Source organism: Chenopodium quinoa, unplaced genomic scaffold, assembly GCF_001683475.1.
Source record: "Chenopodium quinoa cultivar QQ74 unplaced genomic scaffold, ASM168347v1, whole genome shotgun sequence".
Classification (NCBI taxonomy): Eukaryota; Viridiplantae; Streptophyta; class Magnoliopsida; order Caryophyllales; family Amaranthaceae; genus Chenopodium; species Chenopodium quinoa.
In genome coordinates, this window is record NW_018744239.1 from 5,879,104 (window position 1) to 5,896,306 (window position 17,203).

Here is a 17,203-nt window from a genome sequence, read left to right on the forward strand (position 1 = left end):
TAACTTCTACTGGGAGTACAGGACGCTGTATTTTCCTTTTTATTATGCGCAGGAATTCTGCCACTTACGAGTGGTTCTTTTATACTTTCACGGTTAGCTCCCGTGTTAGTACCCCTTTATTGGGGCAGGTTAGGGGGAAACCTGTTCGATGCGTAATCAAGCTAAATAATCAGACTAGTTATTGGTCTAGTTAAGTGTTGAATGTTTGTATGCTTGTAAACAGGTGCAATAAGGAAAGTTGTGTATTGATAGGATGAAAGCATGTTAGTGTGTTTTTTATTACGCTTATGTACTCAGCTTTGCTGATTGTGTGTTTGCATGTTTGTTTGGCCTTGTCTTTACCTTGGCCCTACGACGACCCATTTCTAATGGCGAGTAGTGGGGACAAGTAGAGAGAAGCTTTCAGGTGATGATGAAGTATATCAAGCATGATGGGTTTGAGCGAAGAGGGTTACATGTTTCTTTGTTTGTTATTTATTGCATTGAACTATTTATATAATTGTTGACACTAACATTAGTTAATGTTTATATTTACTTTGGTTTTAAAAAGGCCTTTAATGGTTCCAAGTTATTGTTTTAGTGTAAGTTGGTTTTAAAATTTGAGTTTATTTCATTAAACTTTATTTCATTTTAGTTTTTAAAAGATAGTCTTCCGCTGTGTGTCTTTGATATTTTCCTTAGCCGTTTTCACGGTGGCGGTAATGTCCTAGATTTTCCTTTTTCGTATATTTAAAAAGGGAAAATGGGTATTTTAAAGGAAAGGAATTTCTAGGGTGTTACAATACTAATTGGGTGGAGGCATGATAAACTGCTACCTAGTAAGGACATGTCATGCCCATTAGTTTGGGGCATACAAGTCATTACACATATAATGGGCAGTTATTCATTAAAATTTACTAGATGATTTGGCTATAAAAAAAATACATTCTCTCTTCAAAATCCTCCTCACCGAAAAACTTAGCAAAAAATTGGAAAATTCGAAGGAGTGTTACGAAATCGAAGCATACCTTGACCAAAAATCAAATCCAAATTCTTTCATCATATCTTTGTGGTCACTAATGTCAAGTGAACATAAAACTCGTGAAATTAGGGTTTTTAATTTAGGGTTTTAAAATTAGGGCTAAGCATTAATGATTTTACGACAATGCAAAATTAGGTGGTTGGGATCGAGGTGGAAGAGAAGTTAAAAGGGGAAGGGGACGTAGTAGTGGAAAGGGTAGAAGGGCATCGAAGGGTGGTCGTGGTGGCAGAAGCGATGTTGTGTTAATGGTTAGTCTTTAACAAAAGTTATTGAATTATTTTGTTACATGTTTTAATAAACTTCAAATATTGGATTTAATGATACAAAACTTATTGAATTATCTCGAGGATACTAATTGGCTTTTTCAGATATTTAGTATAATTGATTCATGTTGAGTAGAATAAGATTCAAACTTATTTTAGCTTAAATATTCTATAAAATAAGCCCATTTTTAAATGTTCAAAGCATACCTAATTAGGTTTTCCTTATCAATAATCAATCATCAATAACTTAAACTAAAAGCCATTATCAATAATAAATAATCAATCATCAATTAATGACCCCATTTATCTTGTTATGCATTTCTTCATGCACAACAATACTTGGTTACTTCTTCCTCCTACTACATACACATATAATCATCAATCACAAATGTTCCACATTTATAAAAACACAAAGTTATTTTATAAGAGGGTAATGCTATATGTAGTTGTTAGGGTCAAGAATAAGCATTTAATGTCTTTCCTTATTTGGTATTAATTTTGGAATGCATAACAAAATTACGCGTAAATCAGTGTAATTAATGTTATATTTTCATTTGTTTAATTTTTTTTTGAAATTTTTAGCTCCTTATATGTAACCCTAAGGAATATGTACAACATTTTCATTTATAAAATATTAAATTTTGGCCAAGTAATTAAATAACCACAATATTATTAAAGGAGGTAACACATAAAAACAACAATATTAAAATATTAAAATGTATAACAATTTACATTTATCAGGTAAATATGATAAACTTATTACTTAAGCATTTTAATAAACTTTTAATAAAAATAAATTTAAGTAAATAGAGTATAATACAACTAGTAAAGTATTTAGAGAGTCCTAAGATAAAAATGTGCTTCTGTAGGCGTCGTTTGAAGCGCGCCTACCTAAGCATGTTGTAAATATGTTTGGCACTCATAGGAAGTGGGAATTGACATATGATTAGGGACAAGGAAAGTAGGGAGAGGCTAACAAGTTTTTAAGGAACTTGTAAACCGTTCACGGATCATTCTAAGGCAACCACGATAAGGGACAACGAAAGGCAACAACGATTGACCCGTGAAGGTTACACCTCATTCATAATCCATGAGATTACTAACTCCATATGGTTCGAAACCACGAAAGGAGGTTCGAAACCACGAAAGGAGGATCGAGGATGATGTATGAAGTGAGTCATGGAGTCACATTTTCCCGTATTGGCCTCTACTCGATTCTTATTACGAAAATTATTCCTGCGATCTCAAAGGCATACAAACAAAGATTCGATTTGCTCCAAACTATATTAGGCTAAATTGGTTGAATGTTAACGCAACATATAATTCTAAAATATTGTGATCACTTCAATTAAACAACAAGATTAAAAAATAACCTAAACCGGTCGTCCAAATTATCTTATTAAGTGTTATATTCAATTACATATTCCCTTTTAAATATGCAATATGGTGATCAACAATAATAGTAGAATAAACAATAATATTGGAAGCAATTTAACCATAATAACGTTAGTCAAATCAAAGCATAATAATAAACCTAATCATGATACTAGTAATAAGAATAATAATAATAATAAGAGTAATTAAGTGAATTAATTACTCACGTTCCACGCTTCTTTAAATTGCTACATCATGAATTAAAACGTTAGTATGTTCAAAGAATAATATATAAAATTGAAATAAGATTAAAGGAAAATAGAGTTGATTTGGTCCAAATCCTCAATCGGTTCTACCTTTCACGCCTTGGTTTAAGTATGGAACTTCGGGTGTTGTATGGACTCCTTGGAGTGCTTAGGAGGAATGGTGTAATTAGGAGAATAGGTTTAAGGCTTAGAATGTGAGAGAGAGAGATGAGAATGTGTGTTTGTGCCCCGAAACTGTGAAATCAGCTTCGTATTCATAGAGGAAATGCGAAGGGTGAGGTACAAACCCTATAAATGAGGTGCCGCGAAGATAAAAACCCTAGAAATTGCCGTGTCATGGCAGAATTGCCGTGGTTGGCAGAAACCGCCGTGGCACGGTAATTTCCAGTTTTTACGCGTTTTTAAAACTATGATAACTTTTGATCCGTAAATCGGAATAAGGCATATAATATGTCGTTGGAAAGCTTATCAAGTCTGAATTCAAAAACATTTAGAATCAGGTCAAAATCTTCTTCATATTTTGAGATATGACCGTTTTAGTGAAAGGGTGTCGGTTTTGGGACGAGTTTTAGTGTTTTGCTCATATCTTCTTGGTTTTAAATCGGAATTGGGCTCATGATGTACCGTTGGAAATATTATTTCAAGGCCTATTCAACAAAATAGTATTTGGATCAAAATTATATTGACAAAAAATCAGTTTAGCTCGATTTTGTGATGTGGACACGAAAAGAGGAAAATAAGTTATGGTTTGGGGAAATGGGCTAAGAATTGGGTTGGTTTATGAAATTTATTGGATTGAATATGGATTTAAGCACACCAAATATAAAATACTCAACCTAACCGATATCGGGGGTGCAAGGTTGTTCATCATCGGGTTTGGTTTTGAGGAGACACTTTTAGATGTCTACAGCGAACCAAACACAAGGTACACCAATGATTTGAGGCACCCTTTGAAATCCATTATTCCCTTTTTTACCATTCAAACACATATTCCATTCTTTCATTAACTACTTTGAGCCTCGTCTAACGTTTGGCCTCACTTATTCAACCCACATTCACCTAACCTTGGGATTGAAGGTGTGTGATTTGTGTAACGTTCAAAAGCAAGTCAAAAGAGAAAAAAAAAACAATGTCTAAGGGCAAGTGTTCCAATGTCTTTGATATGAACACGTCTCGATTGCATCTCTTATCGAGTGCTTGGTACCGTGCCTGAGAAACATGAATGATAAGTGAGTGATGGACCGCATGATCCGAGATTGCCCATCTTGATTCAAACGAATGAAAAAGAAAAAAGGAAAAAACAAATTCAAAGCAAAAAAATTGTGAAAAATAAACTTGCAAAATTCAAATTTTTTCAAATACACAATTACATCTTGGGGGGCTTCTTTCGGGTCTTAAGCCTTTCACCATTTTTTCTTCAAACCACTAGCTTAACCACGTTACAGCCCTCGAAAGAACTCTTTGAGGTATACATACATTTGTGCAAAGTTCGGCTAGAGCTACGTTTGGTCTGATTCCTAACGGATACGTAGGCGACCTCACATTGAGGTGCAGCCATATTCACATTCATATTAATGTGTGATCGAGTCAAAGGATATCCAAAGTTCATCCATATCCATTTAGAGCTAGACTTGGGGGCTTGAACTCACATCATTTAGCTTACCTAGCCTAAAGAGTCATCATATTTAACTCTTCTCACATCTATTTACATCGCCATAGCCTTCGCAGCTAACCCTTAGTATCACTTTCATACACTTCATTCACACATACATGGCCACATCCTTCTTTCCTTAGGAACCCCTTATCGTGAAATCTTGTTTCATCAACGCGCATGGTTCATCATCTTGCAAGACAACATTCAACAATCATCATTGTATACTTGCTTAGTTTCCTAACCTAAGCAACGTTCACCAAGATTCATTGTCAAAGTTTATTCTCAAAACCTTGTCAAATTAACTTTTTATAACTGTAGGGAGTTGTGAAGGTTAGAGGTTCTACTTCAAATCTACATTTCTTCACCTATATGGAGAAGACCCCATACCTTTTGTGTATAAGGGTCCAACTCTAAAATTGACAAATGCTTGCCTTTGCCTAAAATCAGACTTTGGAAATGACTATTGGTTTGATGGACTCGTCAGATTACTTGCAAAGCTAAGTCACAATTAAACTTTGACAATCGAAGTTGCTTCTGAGGAGGTAAAGTGATCGAAGACTTTCTCCTCCTCGCCCTTATGTAGTAATGTCATTCAATTCTTGTAAGAATTTAAGGAGTAAAGAAAATAATTGACTTGCTTCTAACATTTTGTGGCCTTGTTACTGCTCTCCATTTCACTTTGTATCAGTTTATTACTCCCTCAATTCCCTTTTGTATTTTACGTTTGGAATTATGCACAGTTGTTAAGGAATTGGGTAAAGTAGATGTATGTTGGAAGTAGTTTAAAGGTTAAAAGTAAAGTTTTAGTTAAATATAGAATGTTGCACATGTGGTATGAAGAAAGTAGAAAGAAAATTAAGGATGTAAAAGAGAGAGGCGAGAGAGAAAGTTATAATGAGTTTTGAAAACTATTGTAAGATATTGCAATAGTACAACTGCACATGGAAGTTTGAGGATATCTTGCGCATTTAATCTGCAATGTAAGGGTAATCTTATAAAAAATTTATGAGCAAAAATAGAATGATCCTAAATGTAAAGAATAAAAAGGAATCCTCTAAATGGAAAAAACAAAAAACAAAACGGAACAAGGGAGTATTACTAATGACTTTTTTGTATGGTCATGCTCTTGTTGTGGTTTCAACAATAGGACATTATAATTCCAGGATTGTTAAGGACAAAGTCCCGCTCTCCCCTGTATGCTGTCAAAAATCTGTTGATAGAGTTTCGACTGTGAAGCAAGGCTTAAGTCTCCTATTGAAGTTTTTTATTCTCTGTTCTAGCTTGCTCCTTGTCCAGAGTCTATATTCATACTCGATGGTATTATTTAGTTAGCAAGTCAATTAAGGTATATAGTTTTCTAATATGCATGAGTCATAAAGTTCCCTTTATTTCATGTTGCCCTTAGTATATCTCATTTCATGAATGGTGTGAAGTTCCGTATTTGAGGAAACCTATGAACTTATGAAGCCAACATTAATGCATGTGTAGGAAAATCTGCAAATGGAAGATAACTTAATTTCTTCTCTATTTTAGTTATCCAAGATATGATAAATTATTAATTAATGACATCTATCGAAAGTTCTATGTAGTCTTTTCCTAGTATATGTAGAACAACGGGTTTGCCTTTTATTTGCTATATCAGTTAAAATTAAGTTTAATGTAGGTGAGGTGTATTTCATAACCTTCGATGTTACATAGTTTATTTTAAATTATTCGAACTATTAACCAAACCTAGAGTAGTCATCAATATTATTATGGAACCTAAAAGGAACAAGGAGTAAATTGTTATAGTTTCTCGTTCTTTTATTTTTCTTACATTATCTCTATGATACTATCACCTTAATTTCATAAATTATACTATGATATTTTTTAATGAGTAATTTATTTTCTCTTATTTTAGGAGTAATTAAGGATTAATTAGTTGGGTGATTTATGGATAAAATTACTTACTAATGAGCCTAGGCGTTTATATTTCTAATCGAGAAGCTGTAGACATCTAAAAATGTCTCCCCATACCAAACCCGATGATGAACAACCTTTCACTGCTGTTATTGGTCGAGTTGAGTATTTGCTCTTTGGAGTGCTTACATCCATATTCAATTTAATAATTTTCATAAACCAACCCAATTCTTAGCAGATTTCCCCAAACCATAACTACTTATTTTCCTCTTTTCATGTCCACATCACAAAACCGAGCTAAAATGATTTCGTGGTCCTATAATTTTGATCCAAATAATATTTGGTTGGATAGGCGTTGAAATAAGATTTCCAACGGTATATTATAAGCCCAATTTTGATTTAAAACGAAGAAGATATGAGCAAAACAATAAAACTCGGCCCAAACCCTTTCACTAAAATGGCCATATCTCAAAATATACAAATGATTTTGACCTGATTCAAAATAGGATGGAAATTAGACTTGATAAGATTTCCAACTATATATTATATGCCTTATTATGATTTGGGGATAAAAAGTTATCATAGTTTAAAAAACGCGTAAAAACTGAAAATTACCGCGGCACGACGGTTTTTGCAGCACTAGGGTAATTCTGACGTGACGCGGCAATTTCTAGGGTTTGTATCTTCGCGGCGCCTCGTTTCTAGGTTCCGTACCTCACCCTTTGAATTTCCTCTATAAATACGAAGCTGATTTCACAGTTTCGGGACACAAACACACATTCTCATATTTCTCTCTCACATTCTAAGCCCTATTCTCCTAATTACATCATTCCTTCCCTAAGCACTCCAAGGAGTCCATACAACACCCAAAGTTCCATACTTAAACCAAGGCTTGAAAGCTAGAACCGATTGAGGGTATGGACCAAATCAAATCTATTTTAATTTCCCTCAAACATCTTGGAGACAGTGCTCCTGTAAAAAAGGCAGCAAGTTATCCATCACAGAAAAAAATTTCACCTCTCATTTACGCAATTTCAGTTTTGTGATTGAATTGGTAACAAGACCACTTTCATGAAAACTATGTCTAGGACATTTCCGCACACCAATCTCTAATTCTAATTCCTTAACAAGATGTCTAACAGCACCATTGAGCCAATGATTCAAGCGAGACTTCAAATCATAATCAAAACCCGTCACATAAAGCTTAACCTTATCAACCTTCCAAACTCGATCAAGAAAAGCATAGAAACCTTCCCTCATCCTAATATTGACTCTCTCCTCATTCTGGAGGCATCATCATATAAATCAGACAAGTACTCATTCGTGAGTGTTGTACTAATTAAGATAACAACTACTCAAATCCACATCAAGAAGCTAAGTACGCAATGCCCGCCAAGTGCTCGACAAAATGCTAGTTCTAACTGCATCTTTAGTATCCAAATATGTAAATATATGTGATTTAATGAATTCTTGCAATTCAGAGATTCTATCTGATTCATTTTTTGTATGAAACTTCTTCTCAATTTTCAACATAATCTACCATAAAATTTGGATGATGGGTTAGCTTTAATCTATCAAATTATGCATTAATAAATAAAAATTATGTAAACTATGGCATAAAGTTTAAGTGACTAATTGATTATGAGGAATTGTAAAATGCATAAGTTGATTTAATCAAGTTTAAGTAACATGGATATAAAATCGCCATAAATTGTAAATGAAAACATGCAAAGAGAAATTGCTTATTAAATTTAAATTATAATTTTTTTTTGAACGAAAATTTGAATTCTAATTAAAATAGCAAAATGTAGATGAATTGTAGTTATGAAATCTAAATTAGGGTTACGTTACCTGATCAATTAAATACTACTTCAACTTTAAAACCCTAGACAATGTGGCATTCACATTAGCTAAAGTGTGAATTTGAAATGTGATTTATACTAAATCCCTGAGCATCTAAAAATTATCTTTTCCAAAGTGTTGAAGTGGAAATATGATTTATACAATTTCATGGAATCTAAAACTACGAAAAGATAATGGAAAATTCAACATGGTGGCCTCCGAGACTTGGAAATTCTATTGGGGGGGGGGGTGTTAAATACTGCTAACATTATTTATCATCACCGCCAATAGTTCAATGAATGGACCATCATGCCCTTAGTACTTCTTCACTATCTTTCTTCTTGCCACCAATCACCACCACTATTATGACCAGCGACGACCAACCCTCCCTTGTCAACAACCCACCACATCCCCTCAACGGCGACCATCTACCTTCCCTTGTTGGCGGAAAGGTGATGACTTTTTATTCCTGGTAACCAGCACAACCAGCGAACAAATCAGTAGGCCAACTGGCAGCCAAAGAGGTCATCCGGTGACCCAAACAGTTTTGGTAGCCGGTTGCTGGGTTTCTTTCTTTCATTTATTTATTTATTTATTTATTTATTTATTATTATTATTATTATTATTATTATTATCGCATTATTATCATCTCAAAAACAGACAAAGTCATACAACCTACAACAAATTAGTGGGAAGCCGAGATACAATCTGGGTCCCCACTCCTCTAGCTATAGTAAAGCCTACCCTAGTAAAGATATAAGCTGCAGCACGAGCCCCAATGTCTTGCGTCGTCGAGAACCTCTGAACCCGCTTCAGCAACACGACAGCCTCCTTCTCCAATTCCCCAAGCGAAGAAAAGGAGAAGGAAATGAAACCATACCCCATCAGCCGACAACTAGCTTCACACTTCATCCGCTTCCGATGAGCTGCATCAGCCACATCCCGTCCAGGAACAAAGTTAGAAAGCCCTGTCTGTGTCAATGGAGAAGACCCTGTTAAGTCCACACAAACATCACGACCACGATCCCAAGAATAAAGTAACACATCAGCAGGTCTAAGGGCCCCGTCATTCCCTCCAAACAACCCTATGTCAACCTCCTTTCTTGCTGAGATCCCAGATCTGTAGCAGATATCAACAAGGGTATCCCGGACAATATTATGCCGATGTTTAATACCGACAAGACCAGCATACGACACCGCGTGATCACCTAAAATATCCCCAGGAAAAACCCGAGAACAAGCAGAGCACGGCGTCAAGATAGAGAACAATGCAACACCCATCCTGTAGCACAACATACATCGGTAGGTCTTTGGGTTCATCGTATGACCCAACCCAGAAATAGGGACTGACCAAAGCCAAGCAGAGGTGTGATCTCCCTGTTGCGATTTCCACAATGTTGATTGCCGAGGAGTCAAAGAATAGGCGGATTCTGTAGAAGTGGTAACCTTTGTGAAATACATATCTGCCAATTTCTTCATGAGTTTAGGGGCAGCGACCTCACTAGGATTACTCATAATGTCAGACTCCACTATTCCATTAAACAAACTCAACGCATCTCCAAAGGCTCGTCCAAGACCAACAACACCAGCATGTCGTGTAGCTGTGTCTGCAACCCAGCGGACTATAACCGGGAAGCAAGAAAAGCATAATGTCGAACATCACCTGCGGAATAAACACCAAGACCGCCATAAGCAAAAGGCAAGGTGAAAAGCCGCCACTGCCAATCGCCAAACCCAAGCCCTGAAGTAGTAACAATACGCTCCAATGAAGATCTAAGAGCCCCATCAAATGTGCGCTGAGCCGTCTCAAAGGTACTAGGAGGACAAGTACGCAATGCAAAGTATAGCTTAGAAACTCCGGTACAAGCCCTAAGCAACAACAGCTCGCACTGAGGATCATCTAGCTTAGCAACTCTATCCATAAGCGCAATGGTCTTGGTCACCCTCTGCATCACAAGCTCACCTCCAAAACCGGAATCGGAACTAACAGGACCACCAAGCAGCTTAACACCACGCAAGGGTCGGGCAATATTAAGCGGAAAGACACCCACAAGCCTACTTTGAGGGTCTTTTGTAGGCCAGAAAACTTTAGTTTTTTCCACGTTAAGATGTAACCCAAAACGAGGCCCGACCTCCATAATCAATTGCAGAACCTTCCCTACCACCAACGTGTCACCAATCACAGTATCGTCATCCAAATACCAGGCCTGAAGACATACATCAAAAGTGTCTCTGATCTTACACACTGGGGGCTGTAAAACCAAAGCAAATAGCAAGGGACCAAGGGGATCACCCTGCTACACTCTCTGAGACGACCATAAGGTGTGGTCCCCGTAATACAATCTAGCTAGATTACAGTAGCAGAACTCTACCCAGCGCGAAAGGCCCGGACAACGACGACGAACCTCACGTAACATGACCGCACGATCAACTAGATTGAAGACATTTTGAAAATCCACCAATAACATAGAAAGACCCACATCGGAACCACGATCCTCAATCAACCGATTCACAGCATGAAGAATCGCCTCACCTCCCGAAGAAACTCCAAAACCAAATTGGAGACCATCAAAGTAGCTTCCTAAAGACTAACCAACCATAACATCACCGACCTTCGAAACCAGACACCGCTAAACAGTACCCACAGCTATAGGACGAATACCACCACCAGGCTTGACAAGTGGTGTAAGAGGAGCACTAGCAATATACCCTCCTAGCTCCATAGGGCACTTACCAGCGAGAAAGAGATTAACCACCCCAGAAATAGAGTCAACTAACTCATCCGATATTATTAAAAACAAGTCTAACTTAAATAAATTCAATTTTTAGTGCACAGACCAAAATTAATTCAAGAACCATTATTTAAATTATTTTTGGCTCAACTTGATGCTACAAAAATTGAGGGTTGTTCTCACAATTAATTTAACCAAATATAAATTAATAATGAGATTTGACAAAATAAAAGGAGTTGGAAAAATAAACACATTCACCCAATGATAAATTTTCCAACACTAACTTGTGTAAAATTGAAAAATTACATCCTTCCAATATGAAGAGAATCAAATTTTAATCACAAGTTTGAACTTTTAGGACTTTAATCAACTCAAAAAATTATTAAAATAAAAAATTAGTTTAAAATGGAATTTCAAAAGTTAAGGTCCAACCAAATAAACAATTAAAGATTGAATCTTTAACATTTTAGGGGCTTCAAAAAAAATACAAATTCACCATACACATTCACACTTGAAGCAATTAATTTGCAAAAATGTGAAATTGCAAGTTTATGTGAAAAATGGACACACCAAATATGACTTCATAAATATTCTTAATAAGGGTTATTATTGCAGTAGATTAATGGTGTAACCATACACATAATCTAACATTAACATGCCATAATTAATCAAGGTTTAAAGATTTAAAAATATTCGTCAAAAACGAAAAACCCCTTGAAAAACATGTTTCTGGATAGATTTTGGCTTCTCAGCCTCCACAAAGTGTTTCAAAAACGATTTAGAACATCGATTCCGCCCAAAATTCTCTAGTTTTGGGTCGAAATCTGGGTTCTTTAGCCAAAATTAGTATAAATACGAGATTAAAACTAATTAAAACGAGCTTCTAATCCAATTAAAAAGCAAAACCAGAAATTTAAATCCATTTAAATCACCTTAATTAATTATTAGTTACAATAACTAAATGCACGCGGCTCTGATACCGCTGTTGGGTTTCGTGATGTCCAATATCACGCGGAATGAAACTCGCAAAAAATCCGCACACAAATTAAAGTAACTAAGCATGTATTAAAATCATAATCACATGATTAACAAGAAGAAAGAGAAAGAATCATTACCCTTGAAGTGTGCTTCGCTCTCACTTAGAGCTCGGGCTGAAAGCGTAGAATCCCGCAACTGCGCTAACCTCCGGCTAACACCCTCGTTCCCCGAACCGAGCCGGCCCTTACCCCGAAGCTTAGTCAGGGATAGGCCAAAAATAATTTAGAGTATTAGAACGAAGGTTTTCTCTTCTTAGAGATCCCTTCAAGTTCACCAACTCAAGTGCTCCTTCCTAATACCAAATGATTGGTATTTATAGGGAAAGGAGCCCTTGAAATCTGATCTCCCATCAATATAGGAGAGTTAGAAAAATGCAAAATGAAATTTAATTTAATTCTAAATTAAATTAAATATCCAAATGAATCACCAAACGATAAGTGGCAAGGGGAAAGCAAGTGGTTAGGTGAGGACCACATAGAAGGACCATCCACCCCTTGCTCCCTAAGCAAACTCTCAACAAATCAAGCCAACAAGCACTTGCTAGCTGGCGTCCTACCTTGGCAGCCAAAGCAGCTTTATTGGCGCCTAACACCATGGCTGGGCCTGCCAGCCAGCTCGCATACATGCACACACAGCCAACAGGCCACGCACGCAATGCACTAGGTAGCGCCCAACTAGCTGCTGCGATGCTTGTGCTAGGCTGCGCCCATCTAGCTGCTGCAACCATGCGCGAGGCCCAACGAGCATATACTTGTTGCTGGCCTTGCGATGGTGCGGGGCTGGTTGCTGGCTTTCCTAGCAAGCGCGACCAACCATGCTAGCCTGACGATGCGCAAGGCATGCTCGGCCATGCTAGGCATGCTGAGCTTGCGGCTGAGCATTGCCTTGCGGCAGAGGCCTTGGCTAGCCATGCTAGCCATCTTGCCCTAGCAATGACTTGTCGTTTGGTCAATTTTTCTGTCTCGTCGAATCCTAATTTCAACTCGACTTACGACGCTCGGTTTCGACGCTCGAAGCTCGGAATCCGACGTCTTTGTTTTTAAATAATCTATTGACTCATTTAATCCTTCAAGTTTATTCGTCGTTTCGGTTCGGTTACACGATTAGGTGTGACCCTAAGGGTTCAGTCAAGATTAAGCTGTAATAGTAATTATGCATCAATATTACTGATCGGAAGCAGCCTCCAGTTAGACATTCCAATCACTTGACCTCACTGAATAATTAGCTTTCTAATTAACTTCGTACCTCTATTAGAATAATACACTTGTTCGAAGGACACCATTCCTTTCAGAATATACTATAACACTTCCCGAACCAAGTCTCCTACATAGAGCGACAATACAACTACATTAATCTCCTACGTATACACAATTTTCAACAACTTTTATTCACTTTGAATCACTCTAAATAATCAAAAACTTAATTTAGAACCCTTAATTTGAATCCTCTTTAATGGGGTAATAACACCCTTTCATTAAAATAACAATACCACTACTTTAACAAAATTCCAGCAATATTACTTGATTTAAACTCATTAAAAACTTATCAAAACTTTATCATTATACTTGGTTAATACTTAAAATCAATGGGTATATAAAAAGCCCCAAATTAATATATACAAGAATCCTAAAAATCGAATCTTTAATAAATTAAAACCCTAACTTTTAATACTTTATAAAATTTAAAATTAAAACACTTTATAATCTAAAATTTACAATCTTTAACCATTTAAAATATAATTACAAATATATTAACAATTAAAATCACCCAGAATACATATACTACATAAAAAAAATTAAAAAACAAGAGGAAAGAGAAGGGAAAACCACCGTAGGTGGCTGGCCGGTGGTTGGATGTCGTGGTTCTCCGGTGGAAGGTGGTCGGCTTGGCAGCAAGGTGAAAAGAAAAGAAAAAGAAAGAAAAGAAAAGAAAATTAAGTAAAAAGAAAAAGAAAACAAGGAAAAGATTACTTACTTTGCAAAATCTGATTTTGAGCCTCTTTGTGTGGCAAATTTTGGGATTTTGGGAGTTATTTATAGAGTAGAGAGTAGAAAATAGGTTTGGGTTCTTTAAATTGATGGACTTTAATTAAAAAATATTTGACCCACAAGGGTTCAAATAAAGGAATTGAACCTATTTAAATGAAATGGGGTAGGTCCAATAAGATTATGTAGGAATAGTTTACATACGATGATCTAAACGAGTCCCAATAATTTATAAACGTTTAGCCCAAAATAAAATTTACTTAATAAAATATAACAATTAAAATACTTTAGCCCTTTAAAATATTTACTTAAAATACTTAAGTCCTTAAAAATTTATTATGTAATTAATTAAATAATTTAAAATACATTAAAAATACAGGGTATTACATCCATATAACCTGTGCATCCAAATTATATCAATTTAAATGACTTATAAGCAGTAAAATATGGTATACATCGTTTATAAGATATATAAAGCATAAACTTACCTCTTCGGCCGTCATGTTATCTAATCTCCACCGTTTCCCTTATAATGTTCCAAGAAATTTTGGTGTAGGAGTTTGGGAATCCCATTTCATAGCACATGGGTGTTCACCTGGCATGAAATTCGAGTTTATCCCCGGTCAACATGGGAAATTGTTCATAAATCCAAGCCTTTAATCAATATAAAAGGAAATATATAAGGGCATATCAATATTAGAAAAAGGTTCAAATAATTAAAGTTTTACAAAAGATACAATTAAGCTCACCTCTAAAAGTGTAGAGGGCTAGCTAGTTATTTAGTATCGGCTCTCGAAGCTTTTCTAAGTTCAAGATAAAGAAAGGCAAGTGTTGTTGTTCCCCCAAGAGTAGGATTTAACACTGATAAATTTGCTAATCAGAGGAAATAAAAAGGTGGAAACTAGGGAGGTTGTTTTATCATAAATAAAGTTAACGCAAGTAATGATACCAAATATCCTCTAGCAATATCATTTGCACCAAAATTGTTCTCTACATTTAGCAAAATATCTCTGATTTTAGATAGTTTAATACCCCAATGGAAGTGGTCATTCATAACTTGTTTCCGCTCAATGCGTAGCATATCTATTATAGATTTAAAAAGTGATTCGCGATTATCTTTTTGTTAGAGTGGATGGTTAATGGCAATGTCGTTGACAGGAAAACTCAAGATTAAAGAAACATCATAAAGTGTTATTGCCATTTCCCTAACTGGCAAATGAAAGCTATTAGTCTCCGGATGCCATCTCTCGAAAAGAACTAAAATTAAAGGTGACTTATTATGTGAAAACATACAATAGCGTATATGGCTGCTTAATCCAATGCTTTTCATCAATATATACCAGGAATCTTTTGGATCAAACTCGAAAAAATCAACCACATGTGTACGTGATTGGATTACCAAACATCCTCGTTCAGCCTAAAAAATATAAATAAATTTAATTTATAATTCTCAACATGGAATAACTCAGATATTATGAGAAGTAATAAAGACATAAAAATTTTGTATACATTGTAAACATTAATGATGGATGAAAGTATATATTAAGGGACTTACATGTTTCTCCCAAATATGATAAGCAACATGACCACGATAACCACGAAGCAACTCAACAAAGGAACAGCGGGCGCTGCAGTTGTCAATTTCCAATCAAAAGTATGAGGCCTTTTATTCCATGCTCGTTTTTCCTCGACTTCTTTTGTCTAAGACACATTAGGTTCCTCTTGGAATTCCTCGATATTCTCATTAGTTTTATCAAATTTAGTAATGTTCTCAAGTAGTGGATCTTGGGATGCTCTTGTAAACATATTCAGTGATAGTATAGAAATACTAAATTCCACTTATGCAATTTTGGATTTACACGACATCGATGCCAACTTCTTCTTGATGCCACTAAATGTAGCCATTATCAACAATCAATTTCACAAGTTGTAGCATCATAGATCGACCTCCCAGTGACACTGTTTTAAATTTGTGAAGGGCATTGTATATGTGCTTCAATGTAACCAGTCTTTTTGTTCACCATTTTCAAAATATTCATAATTTGTAGTAACTAAATTCCTACATGAATTTGTCGACGTTTTCCCTTCATTTCTCGACAAACGAACTTCCTTCCCACGCCGCGACATGGTTGTCATTCACTTGCTGTGTTTCGACAAATTTGGTGGTGGTAGTGCTCTGATGGATCGTCGTGCTGGTTTGAGTGGTGGTAGAAATTCGAGCGAATTTGGTTTTTTTGCAGTAGATTTTATAGTGATAGATTGTCGGAAGTCGGATGGGCAGTTGTGCTGGTGCAAGTGGTACGGTGGCTATGGTGTTTAGGGTTTATCAGAAATTTAGTTAAGGTCTTTAAGGATGACAAATAATGTAAAATGATTACATTTATAATGGTAAAGAGGTCATTTAACACCACAGCATGAGTATTTACATTGTGGCATTTATTAACCCCCTTGATGAATACATTCACTTTCAATTTATACTACATGTTCCCGAGAGATCATTGTTGCATCTATTTTACGAGTACAATGGGAGGATAAATTCTACTACTTGATTTGGGTGATCCACGAACAATCAAATTGAAGATCTAGATTTATTCAGACTTAAATTTCATTAATATCAAGCTGGAGATCTTAGTTGCATCCGTGAACATTTCATAATTAGGGTTTCTAGGGTGGGGGAAGGGCGGTCGTGGATGAGAAGGGTTTTGTAAGGTTATTTTGTGGGGGAGAAAGGGGATTTTGAGGGGTGGTGGTATAAGGGGAAGGGGAATGACTGACGACCGGGAGAGGGGTAGGGGCGGCGCACACCGTGGAAAGCTAGGTCCAGTGCTGACAAGGAGAGGGGGAGGGGTGGCGCCGGCCAGAAGGGAGGGCTTGCGGCGGTGCTAGGGGATGGTGGTGGTTTTTTATTTTATTTTTAATTAATTAGTTAATAATAATATCAATATTAATATTAATAATAATCAATTTTTGTTAATTTTTTACCAAACATGTGGTGACATGTTTACATAAAACCTAAAAAAAAATTACCTGTTTAACTAGTCATCGGTCACTTGGGACTGTTTTGGGCAGATGAAGTATATAGTTGGGATTATTAAAATTAAAATAATCAAAAGTTGAGATTATTTTGGG